At 41.7% G+C, this 14,388-nt stretch overlaps 1 pseudogene; it reads right to left on the bottom strand.

Moving 5' to 3' along the window:
• Positions 1-40: 40 nt before the first annotated feature.
• LOC139530475 (DNA polymerase epsilon subunit 2-like) lies at positions 41-13,978 on the bottom strand (annotated as a pseudogene).
• Positions 13,979-14,388: the final 410 nt, after the last annotated feature.

The following is a 14,388-nucleotide window of genomic DNA, read 5'->3' as shown; positions in this document are numbered from 1 at the left end:
ATATAATTTCATTTGTGCAAGAAGGATAGTAGCCAGGATAGAAGCGTAATAAAAATATGATTTTATTGTCAAACATTCACCAGTCAAGTGAAAAAGAACAAAGTTGACAATTCAAGGAATGTGAACCTTTATTCTCCATGATACAAAAGGTAGTGTGAGGTGATAGACATATAATGACATCTGGTTTAAAGTTTTAAAAACCTTGCAAGGTTAAACCTTTGTGTATTTTCATTTTAATGCTGTTATGTTATGTATCTGCCAGTTCTGACTGCATTCTTTTATCTGTCAAATCTAAGATGGCTGCCATTGTCATTTTGGTGGGCTATCCCTTTAAGAAGACATGTCCCTTTTAGAAATGGAGGAAGGCAAAGGCTGCTGGGACATGCTGTCAGGGAAAGATGGAAGTGGATAATGAGTTCGAATCAAGCAGCGTGTCGAGCAAAGTTGGTGAAGACGAATGTTCTGAATGGACAACAGTAGTATTGAAAACTGGAATTGGAGTGGAGGATACATGTATGAATGATAATGAATCTCTTCTTGTTGGGATGCATATGTGGGACACCCGTTTGAGGTGTCAAATTGTGAAGAATGCGCTGGGAAAAGTGGTCTGTCAGTGACCAGGAGTGGTCTTATTTTGATTAATTGTATTTCTGAAGAACAGAGGAAGATAGCAGTGAACCTAGAAATAATCTGGACAAAATAAGTTTGTCCAATTATATGGACGGGGGGGGGGGGCAATCCTAGATCAGCACCCCTTCTCTGAAATGCTTTGTGAATACAGGCCATGGTTAGTAGCCAAGTTAGATGCTATAGGCAGTAGTAGTAGAGATTGACTGTGTCATAACTGAGGAGCTAAATCTCACATGGTTTGGAATGCGGAGATTGCTGCTAGGCAGCCGGACACAATTTCTACACATCTTGTTCACCAGTTCTTCTCAAATGACAACAATCTCCTGGCTGCAGTACTGGATTCTGACACAGGAAAAGTAGATTCACATGTTGTTATACGTCAAAGATGACATTTACAAAATGCCACTGCAGAGGCAAAACAAAGACAACAAGCCATCTAGTAACCTGTGAAAACAAGATTGGTAAAATGCTATAATGAGCAAATGTAGCCTTATGCAGACAAATGTATTTGACAATGCTACATATTAGCTATTATGTGAAAAAAAATCATAAGATCTTTGCTAATAAAGTTCAAGACGAGAAACAAATTATGGAAAAGTTAACAAATCAAGCAACTATAATATTTCAGTCACATGCATGGGTTCGTAGTGAACACAGAGAATGGCACCCTCTGTCTGAACTCCTCAGTGATGTGGTCTGCCAACAGGGCCTGAGGACATAAGCATTTATATAAAGTAGAGTACCTCATGGTTAGTACAGAACAGAAAAAAAACCTATAGAAAGTGTCTATTGAGAAACATTGAAACATCAGAGGATTATAGTCAAATCATGAACAATACAACAGAGGAATAACTTGTCTCAGTTTTTCCACTCTCACCTGGGTAGGATTGTGCTGGGACCAGGATCTTCAGGACCGGGGACAAACACAAAGCGACTACTGCAGTTGAAAGGATCGATTCAATCAGGAAAGTAAACCAACAACTGAGAAAAACTATTACCTGTAGAATTTCTGACCAGACCTCAATGCAGCATGGTGAATATTTCCAAAAGTTTGTCACCCTGGATGCATGTCATATAACAATGTCGTACTGTTAAAACTATTCCCTGGAATATCCGACTTTCATGCCAACCAAGTGGTTTATCTCGCTCAGAGTTTACCTGTTGTGGATGCTGAGGTATTCATAGATTGCATCTGCAAGAACTTTCAACGACTTGTCGTGGTAATTTCCTGTATTACTAAATGAGTTATGTTTACAAACCACACACAAGTCAGAGTTATATTTTAAAGTCCATCTTTAATTATATGAGCTTCACCATAGCCCTTTGACTCTCAGATCAATTCAGTGTCTATAAATGAATTCTCCGAGAGTGCTTACAAAACAATTCTTAGTATCTTTTATAGCCAAGATACACCCCTCTCAACTTACATGACAAACCACAGATCTCAGGAACAGTTCACAAAGAAAGACTTTTAGTTGAGAGAGAGGAGTATCCCATAGCCAGATAGCATTAGCTATACATTATCGTTCAGTTTGCTCTCTAAGACGAGGTTCTAATCTCGTTCTTGGTACTTCTTAGTACCAAAACATTACCTCATCCAATGGCATATATCAATTGTCAATTCTAGATACTCCCATCTCAAATACACCCCCTCTTCTCCCCACTCCTGGAGAAATTCACTAAGGGGAGTGAACCTCTAGGTCATATACTATGAAAGATAAGTTCAACATCAGAGGGGTGGTATAATGGTTCCAGACACTGCCATACTCCTCCCTCCAATGGGAAAAGGAGGGTATGACTGGCATACAGACATAGTGGAGCCCTTCACATGGTTTCACAGATATATTCATTATGAAGACAATGTTCAAATCTGACTTCTCCCTTTCTGATATTCTGCCTATTACCAGACATGTAAAAGACAAGCCTGACCTCTCCCCTCTCTGGGCCCCAAGTGACTTTTCCCTAGAGGAGAAAGGAAAATGCAACTGCCGACAGTATATTTATCTATGTTACCTAACTAATTTTCTTTCCTGAGTGGGCAGCTTGATGATGGCCAGTCAATATTTAAATCCCCCAGAAAATATACTTCTTCACTGTTGATATCACATACATTATCAAGCATTTCACACATATTATCCAGATACTGACTGTTAGCACTTGGTGGTCTATAGCAGCTTCCCACAAGAATGGGCTTTAGGTGAGGCAGATGAACCTGTAGCCATATACAGTATTTAACACTAGATCGTCTAGAAGCTTTACAGGAATGTGGTTCTGAATATAGACAGCAACACCGCCTCTGTTGGCATTTCTGTCTTTTCGGTAGATGTTATAACCATGTATTGCTACCACTGTACCATCAAAGGTATTATCTAAGTGAGTTTCAGAGATAGTCAGAATATGAATGTCATCTGTTACAAGCACGTTATTGACTTCATGGACCTTGTTTCTTAGGCTACATATGTTAATATGGGCTATTCTTTAGCACTTTTCTGGGTTGCTTGATTGTTTTTAATGCTTTACTGGGAAGCTTATCAGAGGTAGACTTACTCATGTTATTTACATTGGAGCTGATAGTGCAGGGTGAGCTGCATAAAGTGGTCTTCCTACTATTGCACACCGCCTCAGTGCTAACAGTGTAACTCTGGTTTATAGGCTCATGATTACTGCTTACAATAGCTGTAGGATAAACAGATGTATTCGGTGCAATTAGGGGTACATAAATTAAATTACTTACATTGTGTTTGCCAATGCCCCTAAGATCATGTACATTTGATGCAGCATTATGGCGACTCATTGTCACAATGGTAGGGATTAACTGAGCTGGTCTTGGATCATTTACCAGTCATTGTTTCAACGCAGACTTGAAATGCGTTTCACACCCGCGGCCCAACGATGGTACTGGACCTGAAATTATTGGCCGTTTTTTTGAGTCTTTTAATGCTAAAATCAGTTCTTTAAAATCCATTTTCAAATGTTTCCCGAGCTAGCCCTCCTGATGTCGTTTGAGCCCACATGGACTGTGACAGTGTCAGTTCCCGGCATCTGTGGTAGAACAGTCGGAAGCAGCCTTGTTATGTCCTGTACTCGTGCTCCAGGGTAGCACAGGGTTTTTGGCATGGGGACCGAGATGTTTCTCACCATTTCTCACCAATGTTGAATGGGCCGGTCTCTCAGGCAGCCTCACGGTCTGGTGAACCCGAGGTAGAAGCCACCGGAGAGGGAGACAGAGCCGAGGACGAAGACGCAGGTACCTCCGGATCCGATCTTGATTGGGAAGCCACCATGGACGAACGCACCCGGAACCTCTGGATCCAGGGCGGCAAAGCTGTTTCTGGTCTGTGTCAGTTCCAGGCTCAACATCTCCATGGAGACCCCCCGTTGCCAGAGGACGCCTTCTTCGACTTCCACGGCGAGTGACATACCTCCATGGCTGGTTGGTTGGGTCGAGATCAGCTCCGTTCTCCAGGGAAGGGGGGAGACCCCTTCAGGGATAGAACCTTGCCTAGCACCGGCCAGTCGGCTGTGGAGAGCGGACACGGCGGTGAAACTTCCACCAGACCAGAGCGGTGTCCAGCTACTGGTGTGGAAGAAAAATAAAAAGTAGGTGGGCGTGGGTTCCCTAGTACCTTATGTAGGTTTGCTACTTGCTTGCTAAGAGTAGCTACTTCACTCTTGTAGTCCTCTGCAAGCAAGCAGTTACTACATTGAAAGTCAACATTTTCCCAGAACAAAGCAAAGTAAATGCAGCTCCTGCAACGTTGGAAACGTTCAATGGAGCCCTCCATTTGAGACCGCCGAGTCAGCTAGGCTAGCTGAGCTTTCGCGTCTCTCCCCCTATACGGAATCTGGCAGGATCCCGTGACAGATAGCAGCACTCACAGCAATTTAGCCCAACAGAGCCACAGGATTCAAAATAAAATTAAAGTATATAGAAACACTGTCAGCTTTTAAACCTGAGGTCTTCAGTTCAGGTTTCAGCATTCGACAGGTTTCAACAACAAACATACGCCGCGCTCTGATTGTGTGTGTGTGTGTGTGTGTGTGTAGAGTGCATTTTTACACACTTTTTACACACTTTGTTACGTTACAGCCTTGTTCTAAAATGGAGTAAATAGATTTTTTTCCCTCATCCATCTACAGACAATACCTCATAATTGGCTCCCGAGTGGCACAGCGGTCAAAAGCACTGCATCTCAGTGCAAGTGGCGTCACTACAGTCCTTGGTTCGATTCCAGTCCCTGGTTCGATGGCACACCTATATTTGGGGAGTTTCTCCCATTCTTCTCTGCAGATCCTCAAGCTCTGTCAGGTTGGATGGGGAGCGTCGCTGCACAGCTATTTTCAGATCTCTCCAGAGATGTTCGATTGGGTTCAAGTCAAGGCTGTGGCTGGGCCACTCAAGGACATTCAGAGACATGTCCCGAAGCCACTCCTGCATTGTCTTGGCTATGTGCCTAGGGTCGTTGTCCTGTTGGAAGGTGAATCTTCGACTCAGTCTGAGGTCCTGAGCGCTCTGGAGCAGGTTTTCATCAAGGATCTGTCTGTACTTTGCTCCGTTCATCTTTCCCTCGATCCTGACTAGTCTCCCAGTCCCTGCCGCTGAAAAAGATCCCCACAGCCTAGAAGGCCAGCATCCAAGAGTCTCCTCTTCACTGTTGACGTTGAGACTGGTGTTTTGCAGGTACTATTTAATGAAGCTGCCAGTTGAGGACTTGAGGCGTCTGCTTCTCAAACTAGACACTAATGTACTTGTCCTCTTGCTCAGTTGTGCACCGGGGCCTCCCACTCCTCTTTCTTTTCTGGTTAGAGCCAGTTTGAGCTGTGAAGGGAGTAGTACACAGCGTTGTACGAGATCTTCAGTTTCTTGGCAATTTCTCGTATGGAATAGCCTTCATTTCTCAGAACAAGAATAGACTGACGAGTTTCAGAAGAAAGTACATTGTTTCTGGTCGTTTTGAGCCTGTAATCAAACCCACAAATGCTGATGCTCCAGATACTCAACTAGTCTAAAGGCCAGTTTTATTGCTTCTTTAAATCAGGACAACAGTTTTCAGCTGTGCTAACATAATTGCAAAAGGGTTTTCTAATGATCAATTACCCTTTTAAAATTATAAACTTGGATTAGCTAACACAACGTGCCATTGGAACACAGGAGTGATGGTACCTGATAAATGGGCCTCTGTGCGCCTATGTAGATATTCCATTCAAAAAAATCTGCTGTTTCCAGCTACAATAGTCATTTACAACATTAACAATGTCTACACTGTATTTCTGATCAATTTGATGTTATTTTAATGGATAAAAAAATGTGCTTTTCTTTCAAAAACAAGGACATTTCTAAGTGACCCCAAACTTTTGAACGGTAGTGTATATTCATTCATTTGTATTGCAGATATTACTGCATTTTCCAATTCAAAGTCCTTAACATGATTTTAGCTGCTCACCTCTTTAAGCTGTGTGACCATCCCCAAGACAATGACCTCTCGTAGCTTAGCCGTACTACCTAAAAGTGCTTAAACAGTCTTAAGCTGAAAACAAGCACAGATCAAGATCAGGGCAATCCATTCACAACACTTGAGGAATGTCTGGAAAATGTCCTCATAGCTTATTTAAAATCGATTAAACACGTAAAGTGTGTCTTAAGTTATAACAGAGTTATTACCTGAAATGTGTTCCTGCTTCCTTCTGCAGCGGCCCGGTCCCTATTACAGGTGGGGTGAAGAGCTCATGCCGATGTGTACGCTACAGAAATGGGCGTCAATGTCAATGTGGATCATGGTACACATTTCATTATCATGTACTTACTTTACATTTATCTGGCAAGTGGATTTGGAACTCATTCTCTTACAACTACCTCACAGAGACCAGTGTGTCAGGGGACTTTTTTTTTTTTTACAGCTGAAATATACAAGACCAGCAATCTAGAATTCATTCAAAGGCCAAAAATATGGAGTGAACTGACCTGCTGTAGGAGTGTGTAGCGTTCCCTGAAGAGCTCTGCCTTGTCCCTCGCTGAGCCACAGAGACTTGGAGCAGAGTGGGTGGTCATGGTAAGGCTGGGGGAAGAACAAACAACAGCTTCACTGAGGGATGTCTTGATATGGTGATTTCATTTGAAAGAACATTTATTCTAGAGTGTATTTGGTATAATATTTGGACCATAGGACCATGACCCATGCAGACTTGAAGTCAACCTACACATTTATACTTACGGTACAAACTTCTTCCTCCCTGTACTGTAGATATATCTTGGCACATCAAAAGCGCCAATGATGTTGAAGACGTTATCTCTGAAAATAATTAGATTTCACATTGACAAGGAAAATATGCGGGGATGACAAGTGAATGTATGTGAAATTGGTTCTTGTGAGACTGACACTTTGCTCAATTTACATGGTTTCATCACGACTGGCTGGAGTCCTGCACAGCAGTCTCCACCACAGCCAGCTCAATCATACTGGAGGTCAACGTCCAGGAGAAAAGAGGAGTACATCATTGACATAATTCACAACTGATTGTATTGAGAATTGTGTACATTATGTTAGTGGTTGTGATCAAAGACTTACATGGCTGCTTCTCCACAGCGTCCAAGACTCGCTCGATGATGACATCCAGTTCCAGCTCATTGACAGACTCTAACACCTCCACCGTGTACCTGCAGGCTTCATTGGAGGACAACAACACATATATATGCCTAGTCAGACCATTATTACTGTTCCAGCTGGCTGATAGACGTTATTAGGTAGGTAATGTTAAGAGTAGCACATTGAATTTTCAACCAACCTTTACTTGGTGATCCTTCCTCAATTCCAACTTGGAAGACAACAATTCTTCTAAACTGCCATGTCTAGACGCAGGGAGTTCGTTTGATGCTCTGTTAAAAAATATATACTTTTTTTGCTCCATGAAGTAATCCAACAATGTGTACGCCGCCATCTTGTCTATTTCAAATCTTCTCTCATTCATTGAGACAGGTGGATGTCCACCCCAAAGTGCTACATGTCATGACACTCACCCATCTCGATCAATACTAAACGATATCATAACCGGCATCGATAAAAGACAGTACTGTGCAGCCGTCTTCATCGACCTGGCCAAGGCTTTCGACTCTGTCAATCACCATATTCTTATCGGCAGACTCAGTAGCCTCGGTTTTTCTAATGACTGCCTTGCCTGGTTCACCAACTACTTTGCAGACAGAGTTCAGTGTGTCAAATCGGAGGGCATGTTGTCCGGTCCTCTGGCAGTCTCTATGGGGGTACCACAGGTTTCAATTCTCGGGCCGACTCTTTTCTCTGTATATATCAATGATGTTGCTCTTGCTGCGGGCGATTCCCCGATCCACCTCTACGCAGACGACACCATTCTGTATACTTCTGGCCCTTCCTTGGACACTGTACTATCTAACCTCCAAACGAGCTTCAATGCCATACAACACTCCTTCCGTGGCCTCCAACTGCTCTTAAACGCTAGAAAAACCAAATGCATGCTTTTCAACCGTTCGCTGCCTGCACCCGCCCGCCCGACTAGCATCACCACCCTGGACGGTTCCGACCTAGAATATATGGACATCTATAAGTACCTAGGTGTCTGGCTAGAGTGCAAACTCTCCTTCCAGACTCATATCAAACATCTCCAATCCAAAATCAAATCTAGAGTCGGCTTTCTATTTCGCAACAAAGCCTCCTTCACGCCGCCAAACTTACCCTAGTAAAACTGACTATCCTACCGATCCTCGACTTCGGCGATGTCATCTACAAAATAGCTTCCAATACTCTACTCAGCAAACTGGATGCAGTTTATCACAGTGCCATCCGTTTTGTTACTAAAGCACCTTATACGACCCACCACTGCGACCTGTATGCCCTAGTCGGCTGGCCCTCGCTACATGTTCGTCGTCAGACCCACTGGCTCCAGGTCATCTACAAGGCTATGCTAGGTAAAGTGCCGCCTTATCCCAGTTCACTGGTCACGATGGCTACACCCACCCGTAGCACGCGCTCCAGCAGGTGTATCTCACTGATCATCCCTAAAGCCAAAACCTCATTTGGACGCCTTTCCTTCCAGTTCTCTGCTGCCTGCGACTGGAACGAATTGCAAAAATCTCTGAAGTTGGAGACTTTCATCTCCCTCAACAACTTTAAACATCTGCTATCCGAGCAGCTAACCGATCGCTGCAGCTGTACATAGTCCATCGGTACATAGCCCACCCAATTTACCTACCTCACCCCCCCATACTGCTTTTATTTATTTACTTTTCTGCTCTTTTGCACACCAGTATCTCTACTTGCACATGATCATCTGATGATTTATCACTCCAGTGTTAATCTGCTAAATTGTAATTATTCGATTTATTGCCTACCTCATGCCTTTTGCACACATTGTATATAGATTCTCTTTTTTCTACCATGTTATTGACTTGTTTATTGTTTACTCCATGTGTAACTCTGTGTTGTTGTCTGTTCACACTGCTATGCTTTATCTTGGCCAGGTCGCAGTTGCAAATGAGAACTTGTTCTCAACTAGCCTACCTGGTTAAATAAAGGTGAAATAATAAAAAATAAAAAAATATAAAAGAAATGAGAGAAGATTTAAAATAGACAAGATGACCGCGTACACACTGTTGGATTACTTCTACATTCCAACAAACCCCAACAACTAGACATGGAAGTTTAGAAGACGTTTTGTCTTCCATGTCGGGAATTGAGGAAGTATCGCAAAGTAAAGGTTTATGTGTGCCACGCTTAACATTACCTATCTAGCCATTAACACCCATCAGACAGCTGTAATCGTAACTAAAACATCTGACTGCCATAAATCATTCCCCCCATAAACACTGAGTGTACAAAACATTAAGGACACCTTCCTAATATTGAGTTGCAAAATTTTCCCTCAAAACAGCCTCAATTTGTCAGGGCATGGACTTTACAAGGTGTCCCACAGGGATGCTGGCCCATGTTGACTCCAAAGCTTCCCACAGTTGTGTCAAGTTGGCTGGATATCCTTTGGGTGGTGGACCATTCTTGATACACACAGGAGGGAAACTGTTGAGTGTGAAAAACCCAGCAGCATTGTAATTCTTGACACAAACCAGTGCACCTGGCACCTACTACCATACCCCATTCAAAGGCAGTTAAATATTTTGTCTTGCCCATTCACCCTCTAAATGGCACACATACACAATATATGTCTCAATTGTCTCAAGGCTTAAAAATACTTATTTAACCTGTCTCCTCCCCTTCATCTACACGGATCTACTGGATTTAACAAGTGACATCAATAAGGGATCATAGCTTTCACCTGGATTCACCTGGTCAGTCTATTTAATTGAAAGAGCAGGTGTCCTTAATGTTTTGTACACTCTGTGTACACACACATATACAGTACCAGTCAAAAGATTTGACACCTACTCATTTAAGTGTTTTTATTTATTTGTACTATTTTCTACATTGTAGAATAATAGTGAAGACATCAAGACTATGAAATAACACATATGGAATCATCTAGTAACCAAAACAGTGTTAAACAAATCAAAATATATTTTACATTTGAGATTCATCAAAGTAGCCACCCTTTGCCTTGATGACAGCTTTGCACACACTTGGCATTCTCTCAACCAGCTTCATGAGGTAGTCACCTGCAATGCATTTCAATTAACAGGTGTGCCTTGTTAAAAGTTAATTTGTGGAATTTCTTTCCTTCTTAATGCATTTGAGCCAATCAGCTGCGTTGTGACAAGGTAGGGTTGGTATACAGAAGATACCCCTATTTGGTAAAAGACCAAGTCCATATTATGGCAAGAACAGCTCAAATAAGCAAAAAGAAACGACAGTCCATCATTACTTTTAGACTTGAAGGTCAGTTAATCCGGAAAATGTCAAGAACTTTGAAAGTTTCTTCAAGCGCAGTCGCAAAAACCATTAAGCACTATGATGAAACTGGCTGTCATGAGTCCTGGTCTTTATTTATTTATTTATTTAACCTTTATTTACAGACTAGACGTAACATAGTCAATATAGATTAGTATCATATGTTAAGTTTGGTTACGTAAGACAGAAAATTACTTAAAAGGTGCTAAATATGCAGAAATCGCTACTGCCATTTCCTGGTTGCTAAAATGAGAATAGCTCGCATAATTTCAGTTTGTAAAAACAAACAGTTATAGTACAATGATTCTCTGCACAATCTAAACAGCTGTAAAACATATTTTCCATAACCAAAAATATATATTTTCAGCTGTTTGAAGCTGGTGTACAAAACCGAAAGTAAAAGACGCAAAAACAAAATTTAAGAGCGGGACTCATAGAAATAGTGCACATAGAACACATCTACTGCTTCTTAGACTTGCTTTCAATGAGAATGGCAGATCTATAACTCAACATTTATTTGTGAATTTGGTCAGGTCGCCCAAAAAGTTACATATTGCAGCGTTAAGGCAAACACATATTGTACATTTTGCAAATTCGTAACAAATCACACAAATTGTAATTCGTAACATATACAAAAATGGATGATGGACATTCTCAAATTAATACATACCATACGAACGTAACATATTATACTAAATGGAGTATCTCGGATTTACTTACAGAATAATACAAAATGCTCTGAGACCAGGTTGCAGCTGGGGGGCTATGGAAAGTGTGACTCCGTTGGGTTTACATAAAAAGCCGGGGGAAAAATGCCTTTCATCTCTGTCGTTGACTAAGTGAATAACGTGATACGCCTCCTCCTGTAATATTTGATTTAAACGTTTTCCGTTGAAGCTGCTTCACTCTTAGGTATAAAAAGTTATTAGCGTTAGTGTATTTAGCTAGCTCGACCCAACTAATCTGCCACGATGGATATCAGAATTTGGCTTCGCCCAAGTACCCAAACAAAGGAGAAAGAGAGCGATGAGCAGCTGCATCAAACCACCGAGGCCGCCGCCAAGCCCAACAGCGATGATGCTCCCGAGCTGCAGCTAGCTCCATGTACAGAGCCTACCCACCCTTCCACAAGTGCTGCCATAATGGCTCCACAGCCGCCTCCACCCGATGATCTTGGAACAGAGAAGCCAGCCCAGGTTAGCGTAGAATCCTTTAATAACAACTGGTTCATAGGAAGAGAGTGGCTAGAATACTCGGTTACTGCATTTTGTTTTCCCATGTCGAAAGTTCTGTTTTGCTAACGCAGACAAGCTGGGTATTCTAACTGGAAGAATGATATTGATAGTACCAAAGGATTTGCTAGACACGCATCAAGCAAAGAACATTTGAAATGCACTGCACTGTGGAAATAAAAAATAGTTTGAAGTGCTATTGGGACCATCGGTGTCACTTTAAACACTTGTTAATGATCGGCAGCTGGCAAGAAATCGCATGTATTTGTCGGCGATTGTGATTATTGAGTTCCTTGTTTCAAACCAGCAACCACTGAGGGGGACATTGGACGCGATAAGAATCAAGATGGGAGGGGAGCAGTGGACTTTTTCTGTCTATGATGAAATATACTCTCCAAAAAGACGAGGAACCTGCCAAGGTGTTTAGCACCATACCCCATACGTAACACGATATTCAAAATTAAATCATAGCGCTCATGTGAGATTTTCACTGAGGAAAAAGTTAAAAGAAATCTGAGAATCTTGGCACACACTGAAGATATACTGGACCAAGGTTCCTACTGGATGTGAAAATATATCCACTGGACAGTACAGCAGGACAGAGGAAAAGAGACAGTGTAAAAGACTGTTCCTCAGCACGTTGGATGCGGTCATTGGTGAAATGTCAGAACAATTCAGCAAAGGCAACTGTCAACTGGTGGAGGCCCTGTGTGTCATTGACCCAGAGAGCCATTACTTTCTAGATGTAAAGCAACTCCTGGATCTAAGCAAAAAAAAAGTATTTGGTGGAAGCTGAGTTTAGTGTCGAGCTGCAGTTTTTGCAGCCTGAAATCGCCCACTCTAGCTCCAATGAGAACAAATGGACCCCACTTGTTATCCTGTAACGATTCTCTGGGCCTCTCTCCACTATAACGACTGTGCTTTCTGCACTGAAACATGGACTGACTTTGGGGCGTCCACAGCTACATGCGAGAATTCATTTTCCACTTTGAAAAATGTATTCAGTCAGCAGAGTAGAAGCACGCTACACCAGAAGAAAGCTCAACTAATACAATTGGCATTTGAGGGGGATCTTACAAGATTCGGGGAGAATAGAATGATCAATTATTCCGGAAATTCCACAGAGCATCAAGGAAGCTGGAACTCTTTTGAAAAGGTAAGATTGAAACAATCTAGCTGGTTGGTTTTATCAAAATCTTGCTTTATTGTGTAGAGCGCTGTCCATTGTGCTGATAGAGCGCCGCAAGATTGTTTGCCATTGAACTTGTCACTTCTTGGTCAAATGCATTTTTTTTTTAATTTTATGTTTGTGGTATAGCGTGATAAGCAGAATTCAATTTAATTCCAACGCAAGAACCCAAACGACGCCCCATTTTATTTGGCAAAACAGCTTAGCATGGCTCATATAGATGGTGTCATGCCTTTATCGAGGTGATATTTTGTTTACTAGGCTTACTACTTTGTACCGCTGTTCTGTTCGCAGTTGTCGGTATTCTAAGCCAAACTGCTATACAGTTTTTGTTTGAATGCATAAATAACTAGCCTACTACTTTCAGCATTTAGTTAGCATTATTGTGGTAAGGCAGCTGTGTGTACGGCTGCATTGACATAGGCTGTTTGTGATAGGGTAATTGCCCATCGAAACCGCACTGCTGTAGGGGGCTGTCCATTGTTCTGATACGTCGCAACAGACAGACTACAGATTCCAAAATAACTCAATGATCTCGGAGTCTCAGCATTTGAACGTTGTTTATTATGATTTATTACATGATTCCATATGTGTTATTTCATTGTTTAGATGTCTTCACTCTCATTCTACAATGTAGGAAAAAGAAAAAAAACATTGAATGAGTAGGCGTACTACTTCCAGCATTTAGTTAGTATTATTGTAAATGAAAGGCGCAGAATTCGATATAATTGCAATGCAAGAACACAATTTTTTTTTTGCCCCCTTGGCGAGTTCAACTGACCCTAGTTACTTTATCCTGCCGTCGAGTCTGGGCTAGCATAGCTTCTTGGTATGACACTGACACAACAGACCAATTTGGCTACTAACTAGCAATGCAGCCATTACATTTACTGTAAACAAATGTCAAGAACAACATGATTGACAAACAATAACATACGGTCGAAGCATAAGTCCCCGCATCTTGAAGCCAGCAGATACTTTCGTCTTGACTTTGCGAACCTTCATTTTCAATCCAATCTTCCTTCAACTATCAAACACTTGGTGCTAAATCTTAACTTCCGCCTATAGGCTACATGTTTCGTCACTTCCTCCAAAGCAAAAATTCTACACAAGTTTATTTTTAGTCTGCAGTCTTTGCAATCCGGAATCCTTGGGACGTCCCCATTGAAGTTGAAACGTAAATTGGTAGGGTAAAGGTTAAAGGGGCAGTCAGCAGTTGCTACATGAATTTACATCCATATTAATGATATGTATCCATTGATTCTTGAAAAAGATAACTTTTATAAATGTGTTTTTTTAAACAAAGAAAATGTAAGCAAACACTATATAGCCTCAAAACATGATTAAACTATAATGTTTATATATCATGGAGGGTCAATCCTTGCACCCATAGCTCTGTCTATTAATTTGAGTGATTACATTTCTCCAGCCCCATCCCTAGGCTTTTTACCGAACCATGGGTGGGAAC

This window comes from Salvelinus alpinus, chromosome 9 (genome assembly GCF_045679555.1).
Source record: "Salvelinus alpinus chromosome 9, SLU_Salpinus.1, whole genome shotgun sequence".
Classification (NCBI taxonomy): Eukaryota; Metazoa; Chordata; class Actinopteri; order Salmoniformes; family Salmonidae; genus Salvelinus; species Salvelinus alpinus.
The sequence above is the reverse complement of the archived record's forward strand: the minus strand, read 5'-3'. Positions and strand labels throughout refer to the sequence as shown.